This window comes from Petromyzon marinus, chromosome 2 (genome assembly GCF_048934315.1).
Source record: "Petromyzon marinus isolate PM22_M1 ecotype Great Lakes invasive population chromosome 2, UKy_Petmar_22M1.pri1.0, whole genome shotgun sequence".
Lineage (NCBI taxonomy): Eukaryota > Metazoa > Chordata > Hyperoartia > Petromyzontiformes > Petromyzontidae > Petromyzon > Petromyzon marinus.
Genome location: NC_133668.1, coordinates 4,713,755 through 4,728,825, shown reverse-complemented (window position 1 = coordinate 4,728,825; position 15,071 = coordinate 4,713,755). Strand labels below are relative to the sequence as shown.

Below are 15,071 nucleotides of genomic sequence, written 5' to 3'. Positions count from 1 at the left end.
TTCGGCTTAGTCGACCTAGGGGAGGCCCATGACCGGTTCAGATAATCGTCACTGGTGTTTGTGGGCGAATCGAACTCGGATCACCGGGTCCGTAGTACAGCGTGGCGCAAACCGCTCGACTCCCGCTTCCTCCCGCCCCCACCCCACCCAACACACCCAGACACGCACGCACGCATCGACAACGACGGTATAAATACTGCTAAGTGTGGGGAAGGTGGTAACTTTGGTAAGGGGCCATCCATTGAGTACGTACGCATGGAGGGAGACGGGGGGGGGGGGTTAACCCAAATACGTTCGCTTCGGTATGGGGGGGGGGGTGTACTGATAATGCACGCATAGGAAACGGGGGCGGGGGGAGGGCGAAGCTTCGATAATAATTTGTCTACATTGGCCTTCAAATTAGTTAGATAGTCCGGCGGTGGACTATCTGTTTGCTTAAACACGTTGTTATTATTATTAATCCTTGATCGTTTCTGCGTGGATTAAATATCGGCCGTTCTATAGGATTCGGGGGGTGGGGGGTGCGTCAAGCGTACGTACGCTAGTGGCGGGAGGGGGTGTAAAAAGTTCGCGTGCGTACAGGGAGGGGGGGGGAGGGGTCAAGTTTTGACATATCTTTTTCGTACGTACTAAATGGATGGCCCCTAAAGGCACAGCCCTGCTATTGCTTGCTCATGCCACTGCTCGTGGAAGGGAGGTCACGAGATGGAACTGTAGAGATAGCCATGTGGTTTAGAAGCACGTCGAGGTAGCCAGGTTCGTAGCCTAGGGCGCAGACCACTGCACCACCGCTCCCCATCGTCATCATCACGGACAGCACCACGGGCAACACCACGGACAGCTGCACGGACAGCACCACGTACAGCACCACGCACGCCCGTGTGCACGACCGAGGGCCATGATAACGTCGTTGTAGGAGATGGAAGCATCCGTGTAAGTTTTCACAAACAATCGGATGGGAAAAAAACTACTTTACAGTGGGTAAAGTATGTGTTAAACGCGTATGCAGGGGAGTTCACTGAGCTCAGAGTAGGTGATTTACACACATAGAGCGGTGCTCTGTAGCACAGTGGAATGTGGATATATGTGTTGGTTAAATCGAAACTTGTCAAGACCGACCCAGGACTGGTCAGTTTACAAGAGATCTGCAATGCATCATCAATAGCAGCATCAACTATCTGTAGAAGCAGGTGAGAACCCATTTCGACGATATTCTCCTTTGTAAGGGGGAGATCTGGGTTACATTTCAATTAATTCTTAACTCGACAAAAAAATTCTCACGAAGTAAACCGAATAAAAATGACAAGACAAACTAAATTACGAAACTACTGAATCGTGGCGTCCGCCTATATTTTAACGGCATTATCAAAAAATAGCAGGCGGCGTTAAATAAACGTTTACTAGCGTGCGTTGCAGCGATGCCAATCGGATCCTTCGCTCTGGCACAATACCCAGGGATTTTGCCAAATCCACTCCTTGCGCTGTTTGTCCGATTAATATTTTAATTTGCGCGCCGCTGTTTACCCCTGAGTCGCTGAAGCTCACGGCAGCAGCTCCCGGCTGAGCAAAAACATCACAGGAGGAGCAGCAGCAGCCGATGTTGATTTGAGCCCAGTTCAGCGTGAATGTTAAAAAGAAAAGTAATTCACTACTTCTTGGTCCATCCACTGCTGGATGGACGCCTCACCGCGTCGTGTTCCTTGTGGGGGTTTTATGACCATAGGCTGGTCAGTGCGGGTTGGTGATGTAGGGAAAGCGTGGGTGTGGAGGGGGCTATCACTCGCCACTGATGTTAGCCGTTGGCTCGGGAATTGAATTCAGTCCATCGTATTCAAAGACGAGTGCGCTAACTGCTGTGCCACTACTCCACCTTTGGTTATAGGCTATTTATTAATTTATAGAGCTATTTATTCACACTAAAAATACACATTCTCTATGCCCTGCCAATATCGTTTGTCAAGTTGAGATTTTTTACAGTTTATTTGCAGAGGTCGAATTTCAGCAAAATTAATTGATAAACTACATTTTACATGAATATAAGGGTAGTATTATCTGATCGGGCTGAGACCATCAACCCACTATACAGGTTTCTCTCGCCTTATGCGGGAGATGCTTTCCGAAAAAAAAGGGCACAAAGCGAAATCGCGAAGCGTAGACCACGCAGTCACCCAACGCACAAGGCACCGCACGAGACAGCTGCCTGCCGAGTAGCGCACGCAATGCTCAGTATTGTCCCATGTCTGACTGCGAGATGTTCACTACCTCGCCTGGTATACAGGAGGATCATCCGTTCGATTCCGACAGTGACGCCTGCATATTTGGAGATTGTGTATCTTTCTCCCCGTGGGTGCATGGATTTTTATTCGGATCCTCCGGGTTTTTCCTCCACATTTAGAAACATCCGTTTAGAGAATTTGGCTGCTATACATTTCCATATGATCAGCCACTTCATTACCACATGTGGCCAGATCGCTTCTGAAAAATATCTCTACAGTGACGGAAAAAAGCATTTCATCCCCTGCTGATTTTGTACGTTTGCCCACTGACAAAGAAATGATCAGTCTATAATTTTAATGGTAGGTTTATTTGAACAGTGAGAGACAGAATAACAACAAAAACATCCAGATAAACGCATGTCAAAAATGTAATAGATTGATTTGCATTTTAATGAGGGAAATATGTAGTTGACCCCTCTGCAAAACATGACTTAGCACTTGGTGGCAAAACCCTTGTTAGCAATCACAGAGGTCAAAGGTTTCTTGTAGTTGGGCACCAGGTTTGCACACATCTCAGGAGGGATTTTGTCCCACTCCTCTTTGCAGATCTTCTCCAAGTCATTAAGGTTTCGAGGCTGACGTTTGGCAACTCGAACCTTCAGCTCCCTCCATAGATTTTCTATGGGATTAAGGTCTGGAGACTGGCTAGGCTACTCCAGGACCTTAATGTGCTTCTTCTTGAGCCACTCCTTTGTTGCCTTGGCCGTGTTTTGGGTCATTGTCATGCTGGAATACCCATCCACGACCCATTGTCAATGCCCTGGCTGAGGGAAGGAGGTTCTAACCCAAGATTTGACGGTACATGGCCCCGCCCATCGTCCCTTTGATGCGGTGAAGTTGTCCTGTCCCCTTAGCAGAAAAACACCCCCAAAGCAGAATGTTTCCACCTCCATGTTTGACGGTGGGGATGGTGTTTTTGGGGTCATAGGCAGCATTCCTCCTCCTCCAAACACGGGGAGTTGAGTTGATGCCAAAGAGCTCCATTTTGGTCTCATCTGACCACAACACTTTCACCCAGTTGTCCTCTGAATCATTCAGATGTTCATTGGCAAACTTCAGACGGGCATGTATATGTGCTTTCTTGAGCAGGGCGACCTTGCGGGCGCTGCAGGATTTCAGTTCTTCACGGCGTAGTGTGTTACCAATTGTTTTCTTGGTGACTATGGTCCCAGCTGCCTTGAGATCATTGACAAGATCCTCACATGTAGTTCTGAGCTGATTCCTCACCGTTCTCATGATCATTGCAACTCCACGAGGTGAGATCTTGCATGGAGCCCCAGGCCGAGGGAGATTGACAGTTCTTTTGTGTTTCTTCCATTTTCGAATAATCGCACCAACTGTTGTCACCTTCTCACCAAGCTGCTTAGCAATTGTCTTGTAGCCCATTCCAGCCTTGTGTAGGTCTACAATCTTGTCCCTGACATCCTTGGAGAGCTCTTTGGTCTTGGCCATGGTGGAGAGTTTGGAATTTGATTGATTGATTGCTTCTGTGGACAGGTGCCTTTTATACAGGTGTAGTGGAGTAGGAAGGTGTGCTGGTGAAACTGCGCGAGTGTATTGATCACACGGACAGTGTGGGGTTTATCTGGGGTCAGCCTGAGGAGACGGCGGAAACAGTGGGGTCGTGTTAGGACAGCCAGGTGAAGAGGCTGGGGTGATGAGGTACCGGTCGGGCCAATTAAGCCAGAAGGGCTGTGATTGGTTGGTGCTGTTGCTGGGGCCGAGGAGGCGTCGAGGTGTCTGGAAAAAGGGAGGTGGTTGAAGACGCGAGGCGTGCGGAAGCACGCGGACCAATTAATTAGCGATAATGAGAATGGGGATAAATTGGGGGGAGACAGAGAGAGAGGGGGGGAGATTGGAGTTGGGAGCTGTGCGGTGAAGACGTGGAGTTCGGAAACAGTTTAGAAGAGAGTTGGAGCATGGTGATAGCGAAGCCGAAGCAAGACGAAGCAGTTAGCAGTGGAGTGAGCATAGTGATAGCGAAGCTGAAGCAAGATGAAGCAGTTAGCAGTGGAGTGAGCGTAGCGATAGCGAAGCTGAAGCAAGACGAAGTAGTTAGCAGTGGAGTGAGCGTAGCGATAGCGAAGCTGAAGAAGACGGAGCAGTTAGCAGTGGAGAGAGCATAGTGATAGCGAAGCTGAAGAAGACGGAGCAGTTAGCAGTGGAGAGAGCATAGTGATAGCGAAGCTGAAGAAGACGGAGCAGTTAGCAGTGGAGAGAGCGTAGTGATAGATGAGCTGGAGACGAGGCGTGCGGAGACAGAGAAGTGAGATTGGGTTTCGCTGTGTGCGACGACGCTGTATAGCGGAGGAGCTGAGGAGGATACCCAGCAGTGGCGAGAGCGTAGGAATAGAAGAGTTGAAGACGTGTGTGTGTGTGTGTGCGGAGCAAAGCGACGTGATACTGGGAACCAAGGTGGTGGGCGAGACGGGCCAAGCACGGCGAGCGAGCCGCGGTGTCCAGGATACGGTGGAGTGTGGAGGACGTGTTAAACGATGAAAATAAAGAAGTGGTTGGAGAAAGACAAAAGTTGTTCGTGTAAAGTTCAGCCACTACACAGGTAACAAGCTGAGATTAGGAGCACTCCCTTTAAGAGTGTGCTCCTAATCTCAGCTCGTTACCTGTATAAAAGACATCTGGGAGCCAGAAATCTTTCTGATTTGAGAGGGGGTCAAAAACTTATTTCCCTCATTAAAATGCAAATCAATTAATAACATTTTTTACATGCGTTTTTCTGGATTTTGTTGTTATTCTGTCTCTCACTGTTCAAATAAACCTACCATTAAAATTATAGACTGATCATTTCTTCGTCAGTGGGCAAACGTACAAAATCAGCAGGGGATCAAATACTTTTTTCCCTCACTGTATACCTCAGTGGGTCTTACTTGGTGAAATAAAAATAGTAATAGTTTTTGTTACCAGAAAAAAGGGGAAAACCTATTCTCATATTTTGGTCCTGGCAAAGGATGATGTAGGAGCCCTCATTACTCTGATAATGCTTGTCTTTTGTACTGTACGCCTTTTAGCGTCCTCTGGTCAAACACCGTTTTGAGACCAGGCTCAAAAGTAAGCTGTCACTGGTGTGGACCAATCAGTTTCAAAGACAATGCATATATTATCAGAGCACGTTTTTTTTTTGCCTTCTGACCACAAGCATTGTGGTTAATGCAGACATGATTCCTTGTCAAAGGTTTCAGTTTGGTGTTTTAACATCTTAACACCTGTTTTGTTGCCAGAAAAAAAGTGTAAAACCTATTCTCACAGTAATAGTTTAGTTACTAACCACATATAATTGAATTAAAACTGCATTAAGCGAAATTTAGGTAGAAATAGGTTAACCGCATAAACGCGAAATCTCACACACCGAACCCGCATAAAGCAAGAAACCCCTGTACTTCAGAACCCGGTTTAATATCACTGTCATCATCACCAACCATGATCAGTCCACTGCTGGATGAAGGCCTCCCCATCCCACTGCCACCTCTCACGATATTGCGATGCCACAATCCACCCAGCACGTGGACAAGAACTGATCCAGCATTGTGGTTAATGCAGACATGATTCCTTGTCAAAGGTTTCAGTTTGGTGTTTTAACATCTTAACACCTGTTTTGTTGCCAGAAAAAAGTGTAAAACCTATTCTCACAGTAATAGTTTAGTTACTAACCACATATAATTGAATTAAAACTGCATTAAGCGAAATTTAGGTAGAAATAGGTTAACCGCATAAACGCGAAATCTCACACACCGAACCCGCATAAAGCAAGAAACCCCTGTACTTCAGAACCCGGTTTAATATCACTGTCATCATCACCAACCATGATCAGTCCACTGCTGGATGAAGGCCTCCCCATCCCACTGCCACCTCTCACGATATTGCGATGCCACAATCCACCCAGCACGTGGACAAGAACTGATCCCGTCACTCCACCTCTGCAGTGGACGACACCTCTCAGATGCGTTCCATTACATTCCAATCACGATCGGCTGAGACCCAGATTCGAACACGGGATCACTGTTGTATATATGCCTTTTCCAAAAAAATATATTAAGAGTGATATTGCCTATTTTTCATGTAATAGTTATTTTTTCATATATCAAGATTTAGCGAGTTCTAAAAAAAAACGCGGTAACGGAGGCCTGTGAACTCCTCTCTCGAAACAACAAAGGCCAAAGGAGCACCCCCCCCCCCCTGCCTCGCCCCCCACACAAAAAGACATCTGCAGGTTAATTATTCACAAGCTTTGGCATGGGTAAGTTGTAAAGTTGGATTGGCCACCACCTCATAGGAATATTTTCAACATCATGGGATTAAACGTTAACTTGATAGAATGTATTGTTAGATGATGATGTAGCTCAGGAGGTTTTGAATACAACTAGTTGCATGTTTATTAACACCCACATATCGATACATAAGTGCCATGAGGTCTTGGTTAGGCATATAAATTCTAGATTTGAAGCTTTTATTTTGTTTTATTTTATCTACGTGACTTTACCGAATAAAACCAAAGAGTAGGGATATAAACTTGATAACGAATTATGGAAGTTTTGTGTTGAAGTAGTGAACCAAAGGATCATTCAGAAGATATATAATACGAATTATGTAAATTCTCCACGACCAAAATAACATGTATTCCAGGGGTATAACCAGAGTCTGCGCAACCGCGTTTGTCCTCCCAGTGGCTGCCATTACATGCTGCAGCAGGAATTCATTTCTAAGGATGCGCCATCCTAAAGAGGGGGGGGGGGGGGAAGGCCGTTTCGAAATAAACAAGTCTACAGACACACCACGCTTAGGGGCAACTAAGAACTTCTGCATCAACAAGCCTTGAGATGGCCTCCGGAGGAAGGGGGAAGTATGGCCGAGGTGACAATCACTGGCTCAGGATGTCCAGGCAGTCAGAACAAAGGGACAACGAGGCTGACCAGATCAATGCAAGGGGCGTGATAGGGGGAGGAGCTTTGGGCTTTGATGTGTCTTAGAGAAAAAAGTCCCTACATAACATATTCTTTGGGTCTTTCGGTAAAGCCACGTAGATATAAAATAATAATAAAATAAAAAAATAATTACAATATCACGACGTTTCGATCGCAACACAAGCAATCGTCATCAGGTGAAAAATAGAGCGGGAGAGCTGCTGAGGCAGGAAAAATATAAAGATGCACAAACAACCGTGCCTGGTGCCAAGGAGTGGGTGGGGGGGGGTGACGCACTGCTGCCCGGTGGACGAGCTACGAGCGCTATCTGGCGACGTGGCCACCGTGCCCACCGCAGCAAGACTGAGCGCGACCCATCAACCCCCTGCCAGCGCGGGCGCCGCAGCCGGCGGTGAGCCGCCAGCGTGCCGACTCGACAGCCACTCCAGCTGTGGACGGAGCCTGACGGGCGTGCAGCCCCCTGCTGGGAACCTCGGGTACCTTGGGTAGGAAGGATCATGGCTATCGCAAGCCGCCCACCGCTTCCGGAGGACCCCAGGGCCACAGTTGGTAACACGATTCATGTGCAGAAATCGCACGTGGACCAACTCACACCATACTACCCGCTATAATTATTGGACCTCGTGGTGACTGCCCCTCCAAAAAAAAAACAAAGATCCCCCATATAGCCTTAACAGATTGTAGGGGCAAGTGCTGTTAGCGAGCACCTATGAAGGCCGGAACAGTACACGAGGGGGTGGGTGGCCAGAACCACGCCCGACCGCCTTTGTCTCCCTAGTGGCAATGTTTACACACCGCACCAGGTACTCATTTGAGGCTGAGTCGACCTAGGGAAGGCCCGGGACCGGTTCAGATAATCGTCACTGGTGTTGGCCGTGAGCGGGAATCGAACCCGGGTCGCTAGGTTCATAGCGCAGCGTAGCGCTAACCGCTACATTATCGCTCCCCACGTTAGGAAAAAAAACGCCACTTTTTTTTACGTTAGTAAAAAAAACCGCCACTTTTTTCACATTTTCTTGTTGTGGTTTTCACACCTTATGATGATTGTTTGTGTTGCAGTCGAAATGTCGTGAGAATTTTATTGTTTTATATATATTTTTATTTTTTTTATTGTTTCCCTTCTACGTTATTTTACCCAAAGAACCAAGAATATGAATCCCTGCAGTCACGAAAGCTTTAAATAAAAAAAAGAATAAGGCTGTTTCGTGGTGTTTGTTTTGCCTAGGGTTGCCATTCCAAGGTGGTGTGTTAAGTATTAACCGTTCGTTGAGAAGCGTTGTTCTGTCCCTTAAGCTGCATGAATACGGTGGTTAGAAGTATTTTCGTCGTTTGTTTCTTTGAATCGCATACTCTTACCAATTCATTCACTGACGTCCTACTAGCCAATTGATAAGCATATATTTTCCAAGTCTATACACTCGCAAGAATACTATTGTTTTGGGATATTTCTTTTGAACGCCATAATCATAGCAATGAATTCGTTGATGCCCCTTTAGCCATTGGGTACGCATTTTTTTCATGTTTCCGTATTATATTGCCAATTTTTAGGTTTCCTATCGTTGTGTATTGTCGCGTTACCATGAGAAGTTAGCCTATTGTTCTATTGCCCTATTTAAAAACGTAAACATAAGACTTGACCATTGATGTTTCTATTCGTGCAGATCGATGAGCACGGTATCTGCATGAGTACTGTTGTGGTAATTCTGATGATAAGTGTGTTCGCATATTAGAGTGTTTTTAGATATCAAAGTTGCTTAACACAGAAGAGTCTGCGTGGTTCCTTCCGAAGTTCAAGCATAATCATCTTTATTATAAGAACGGTATTCTGCGGCGAGATCTGAATCCTGAGACCGAACATAATTAAACTAAAATCATAATCAGTAAATGTTTAAGCGAGAATCATAATCAGTAAAAGTTAAAGCGAGAATCATTGTATTATCACTATTGCTAATACACCCCTAGACAACGAAGCCATGCATCACACACACAGATTAATCACACACAGTCACACGCACACACACACAATACATCCCCAAGACAACGAAAGAGCCGACAATAATACACATAACTACACACACACATATTGGCCATAATACAAACACACACAGATTTATATTACACAGGCACACTCACACTTACACACATTGATAATGTGTATTATAATTCACATCATACACATACATTTTCACTTAACATTTTATGCCCATTTAATCACACATACGATTGATCACATTACATTTACACTCAATTAACATAAATTACACAGGCATGTAATTATTTTATTATTTTGCCAAATTTTCATGATTTCGTTAATTTGCATGTTTGTAATAATTCTTCATATTTTTTATTTAAAGCTTTCGTGACTGCAGGGATTAATATTCTTGGTTCCCTTCTATGTGACTTTACCAAAAGAACCAAGAATATGAATTCTGCATATTTTTCATTTTTGTTATTTTTTCACAACACAATATATACAACATCACCAAGGGCATATACCCGAATAAAACCCCAAAATACATGGCATAGGATTTTTTTATATATACATTAATGTGAAATTTGAAAAAAATCATCATCGTCGTCATCATCATCATCCGTCCTCATCTATCGTCCGATAATGCGTGAATTCGGCGATGCCAACTCCACGTCACTGATACAGTCATTATGAACGCGCCCCACCCACGATACCTTGGCAAGTCCTTGCCACAAATGAACCACAATGTACCTTGCTGACCTCGTCAAGGAGCATAAACCAGCACGCGAACTCCGGTCATCCTCACAGCGGCGGCGGCTTCTGGCTGGCCATCGAACAAAGACGGTCACTGCATCGCGCTCTTTCAGATGCACTTCTGCGGCCGTCTGGAACGCTCTTTCTTCCGATATCAGGAAGCCACTGGGAGCTATGCACTTTAAATGAAAACTCATGTCTCTGGATCTGCTTTTGGTGTTTAGTTGGTTGGCCTGCCCCCGCATCCCCGATTAGCACGGTTTGCTAAGCACGTGCGAAAGAAGTTCAACGTACATACACCGCCTCAGCCACTGATATCCCCTCCGTCGCCACCTCTCTCTCCCCCATCTTGACGTCAAGAGATCGCCTTGAGGGCTTCGGTAAGCGCCGTGCACGGTGCGGCGTGAGCTCACTGCGAGGCGTGCGATCCACGACCTCTCCACCCCTTCATCCGTCCGCCGCTTTGCAATATCCCTCCTCTCTCCCCCTCCTGCCACCCTCACCAACGCGTGCCGGCAAGCATCGCAAACAAATCTGCAATCTCTCTCCAAGCCCTAAATGTATTTGCTCAAGCACGAACCCGGATTTTAATGATACCGTATGGCTTTGGCTCCGTCCCACCCCAACTTCTTCTCTTCTCACCTATACGTGTCATTGTTTTTCTGTCTGTCTGTGTGTGTGTGCGGCCCGAAACTTGCGAAGGATTTGGCTCGTTAACCGTGGGGTTAACGTTGAAAAAAATTGCCAGGTACCACGCCACAAGCCCCGTGCTGAGCCAGCTCTATTCCGATTTCGCGTCTGTCACCTTTAAAGTAGTTTAATTAGCGATTTAGTGCTGTTTTGGTCATTTATTTATTTATTAGCTAGCGCACGCTCGGCCATACCAACTCACACGCGTTCCGTGGGGGGAGGGCCCCTACTAAGTAACACGCGTTCGGTGGGGGTCAGGGGGGATTTCTCTTTGGTGTGGACACTGCCCAAGGTAACACACGGATTCACAGCTCCCTTCAAACATATATTTATATTATCCTACCTTCCAATGTCAGTAGTTATTTTCGACTCTCTGATTTTACATTAACAGGTTAAATGTCTCACACTAACACAGTCACCGTCGCTCGTGTCCTCGATGTGGCGGTGGCTCTGTGATCTTACATTGACATGCTAATCTCTGAATTTACATTAAAAGATTAAATGTCTCACACTAACACAGCCACCGTCGCTCGTGTCCTCGATGTGGCGGTGGCTCTGCGATCTTACATTGACATGCTAATCTCTGAATTTACATTAACAGGTTAAATGTCTCACACTAACACAGCCACCGTCGCTCGTGTCCTCGATGTGGCGGTGGCTCTGCGATCTTACATTGACATGCTAATCTCTGATTTTACATTAACAGATTAAATGTCTCACACTAACACAGCCACCGTCGCTCGTGTCCTCGATGTGGCGGTGGCTCTGCGATCTTACATTGACATGCTGATCTCTGATTTTACATTAACAGATTAAATGTCTCACACTAACACAGCCACCGTCGCTCGTGTCCTCGATGTGGCGGTGGCTCTGCGATCTTACATTGACATGCTAATCTCTGATTTTACATTAACAGATTAAATGTCTCACACTAACACAGCCACCGTCGCTCGTGTCCTCGATGTGGCGGTGGCTCTGCGATCTTACATTGACATGCTGATCTCTGATTTTACATTAACAGATTAAATGTCTCACACTAACACAGCCACCGTTGTTCGTGTCCTCGATGTGGCGGTGGCTCTGCGATCTTACATTGACATGCTAATCTCTCACAAGACAATGGCTACCTCCGTGCCCTCATCGTGGAGGTCGCTCTCCGACCTCACATTGACATGCAAATTTCTCACATTAACATAACTAGCCCCGCCCATTTCGACTATGACCCTTGGGCTACACCCATTTACAACCTTTAAAACATTCTGCCTCAGCAGCTTTCCCCCTCTTTTTTCTCCTGATGACAATTGCTTGTGTTGCGATCGAAACGTCGTAGTTTTTTGTGAAAAAGAATTGTTTTACGTGACTTTACTGAAATGCCCAAAAAATATGTTTACATTTATTTGGAACTTTCGCTCGCCGCTATCTTTTTAAACAAGATGTTTGATTACAGCAGATATACACTACGTAACACGCTTTTTTCCCCTGCATACTAACTGCTCTATTTAATTTACTTAGACAACAAAGTACAGCCATTCGCTGTGTGTGTGTGCGTCCATGTGTGTGTGTGTCAGTAGTCTAGCAGTAAGCGCGCTGCACCACGAACCCGCCGATCCCAGTTCCATTCCCCCTCACGACCAACACCGATGACGATTCTCTGAAACAGTCGTGAGCCTCCCCTAGGTCGCCTGAGCTTCAAATGATAACCTGCTGCATGTTGTTGATGAGTATGCCAAAATTGAGAGTGAGCGCATTTTTTACATTCAACTGAATCAAAAATGCCTGCGTGGAGAACAGTATGCTCATCTCAGGGACGTTATCAATGCTGGCGGAGATGCAAATGCTCAGAATGTGGGGAGATTAGTTATTTTGCCTTCATCCTTCACAGGTGGACCAAGATACATGCATGATAAGACTCAGGATGCCATGATATACATCAGGCAATATGGCAGGCCCAATCTCTTAATCACCTTCACTTGCAATCCTAAATGGAAGGAGATCCAGGTTGAGCTTTATCCAAACCAAAAGCCAATAGACAGACATGACATCATTGCAAGGGTCTTTAAACTCAAACTTGATGAAATCATGAGGCTTAGTACGACTAAGGAAGGCGGCATCTTTGGAGAGACCGGATGTAACTTGCACACCATTGGGTGGCCAAAACGTGGGTCTTCCTTATGTTCACATTTTTCTACGGATGAGGGAAAAAATGAATGCAAGTGACATTAACACATTTATCAGTGATGAGCTACCTGACCCCCATCAAGACCCTGCCCTATTTAATGTGGTCTGCAAGCAAATGGTCCATGGCCCATGTGGGGAGTTCAATCCAAATTCGCCATGTATGCAAGACCACAAGTATACAAAGAGGTATCCACTTGAAAAACACTCAGTCAGGGCATGATGGCTATCCTCTATATCCTCGCAGAAATACTGAGGATGGTGGATTTGAAACAACGCTCAGACCTGGCACTAACTCTGAAATGAAGGTTGACAACCAGTGGATCGTTCACGAGTGCCCTCCTCTGTGCAAGATCTTCGAGGCCCACGTTAATGTGGAATCCTGCAATTCTGTTAAATGTTTGCAAACACATCAACAAAGGCTCTTACATGGCTGTCTTTGAATTACAAAAAGAGGGGCAAAGTGTAGATGAGGTTAAACTTTTTGTCCAAGGAAGATACATCAGCAGCAATGAGGCCATTTGGAGAATTATTGGCTTCCCCATCCATGAGCGTTCACCCAAAGTCGTCCACTTGGCAGTTCACCTCAAAAACGGTCAATGCATCTACTTCACCGAAGGAAATGCCGAACAACAAGTCCTGGCTCCAAAAGATACTACCCTGATACCGTCCTTTGTTTTGTGCCAAAGTGACCCATTTGCTGCCACCCTGCTCTACCATGAAGTTCCCTCCTACCATACAGTACATGGACTGCTAAAAAAAAATAGAAGCGACGTGCTGGTGTTAGTCAATCTGATGCCTTAGGAAGCGTCTACACAGTTCATCCCAACAATCAGGAGTGCTTTTTTCTCTCAATGCTTCTCCGTGTTGTCGAAGGGCCCAAATCATTCGAAGACCTCAAATCAGTGGAAGGAGTTGTCTGTCAAACATATAGGGAAGCTTTCAATTCTTGAGGATGATCAGCATCTTGATAAAGCTATGACAGAAGCTTCTGTTAGTCAGTCCCCTTCTCAACTGAGATTGCTCTTCTGCATGATTCGTTAAGTTTGCAGCCCATCTAACCCCATGGGGGCAAAAACTACAAAGAGGGCATGAGTGAGGACATCCTCCACAGAGGTCAACGAGAAAATCCAACCTCGACGTCACCTTTCCTGATGTCATCTTTAACCAGGCCCTCATCCTCCTTGAATACTAACTTCACACCATTGGGGGAAAAGACCTCACGTCTATCGGACTACCAATACTCTACAGAGACAACCTGCATGCCCTTGCTCAAGAGATCCTACGTGAAATATCCTATGATGGTTTAGAGCTTATTAAATTTATTGAGGAAAATGAACAAAAGCTGATGGATGCACAAAGAGAAGCCTACACGCAAATCTTGGAAGTTATTGAGACTAAAAATGAAGGCCTTTTTTGTCTTGATGCACCTAGCGGTACTGGGAAGACCTTTGTTCTCAACCTGCTCCTCGCTTAGGTTCGCCAGAGGGAGAAAATTGCCCTGGCTGTGGCATCATCAGGGATTGCAGCAACTCTGCTTACTGGATGAAAAACTGCCCATTCCATATTTAAGCTTTTATTGGACCCATCCCGACAAGAACACCCTGTTTGCAATATTTCAAAGGGGACTGCCCTTGCACAAGTCCTGCTTAATTGTGATTTTATAGTGTGGGATGAATGCACCACGTTCCACAAGGGAGAATTTGAGGCTATCAATACAACTTTGCAGGACCTCCGCGACAATTCCAGGATTATAGGTGGTGTAACTTTTCTCATGGCTGGTGACTTCCGACAAACCTTACCTGTTGTACTTCGAGGAACCAAAGCTGATTAGTTAAATGCCTGCATCAAGTCATCGTTCCTCTGGAGGCACGTAATGAAACTGAGACTAACTACAAACATGCGTGTACAGTGAGGGAAAAAAGTATTTGATCCCCTGCTGATTTTGTACGTTTGCCCACTGACAAAGAAATGATCAGTCTATAATTTTAATGGTAGGTTTATTTGAACAGTGAGAGACAGAATAACGACAACAAAATCCAGAAAAACGCATGTCAAAAATGTTATAAATTGATTTGCATTTTAATGAGGGAAATAAGTATTTGACCCCCTCTCAATCAGAAAGATTTCTGGCTCCCAGGTGTCTTTTACACAGGTAACGAGCTGAGATTAGGCGCACACTCTTAAAGGGAGTGCTCCTAATCTCGGCTTGTTACCTGTATAAAAGGCACCTGTCCACAGAAGCAATCAATCAATCAGATTCCAAAC

The 15,071-nt window shown here is 45.6% G+C and overlaps 1 protein-coding gene across 1 annotated transcript in view; it reads right to left on the bottom strand.

The window, feature by feature from the left end:
• The window catches only part of LOC116949256 (uncharacterized), a 234,114-nt gene that overhangs the window by 25,728 nt on the left and 193,315 nt on the right, over window positions 1-15,071 (bottom strand). The gene's annotated exons all lie outside the window — the stretch shown is intronic.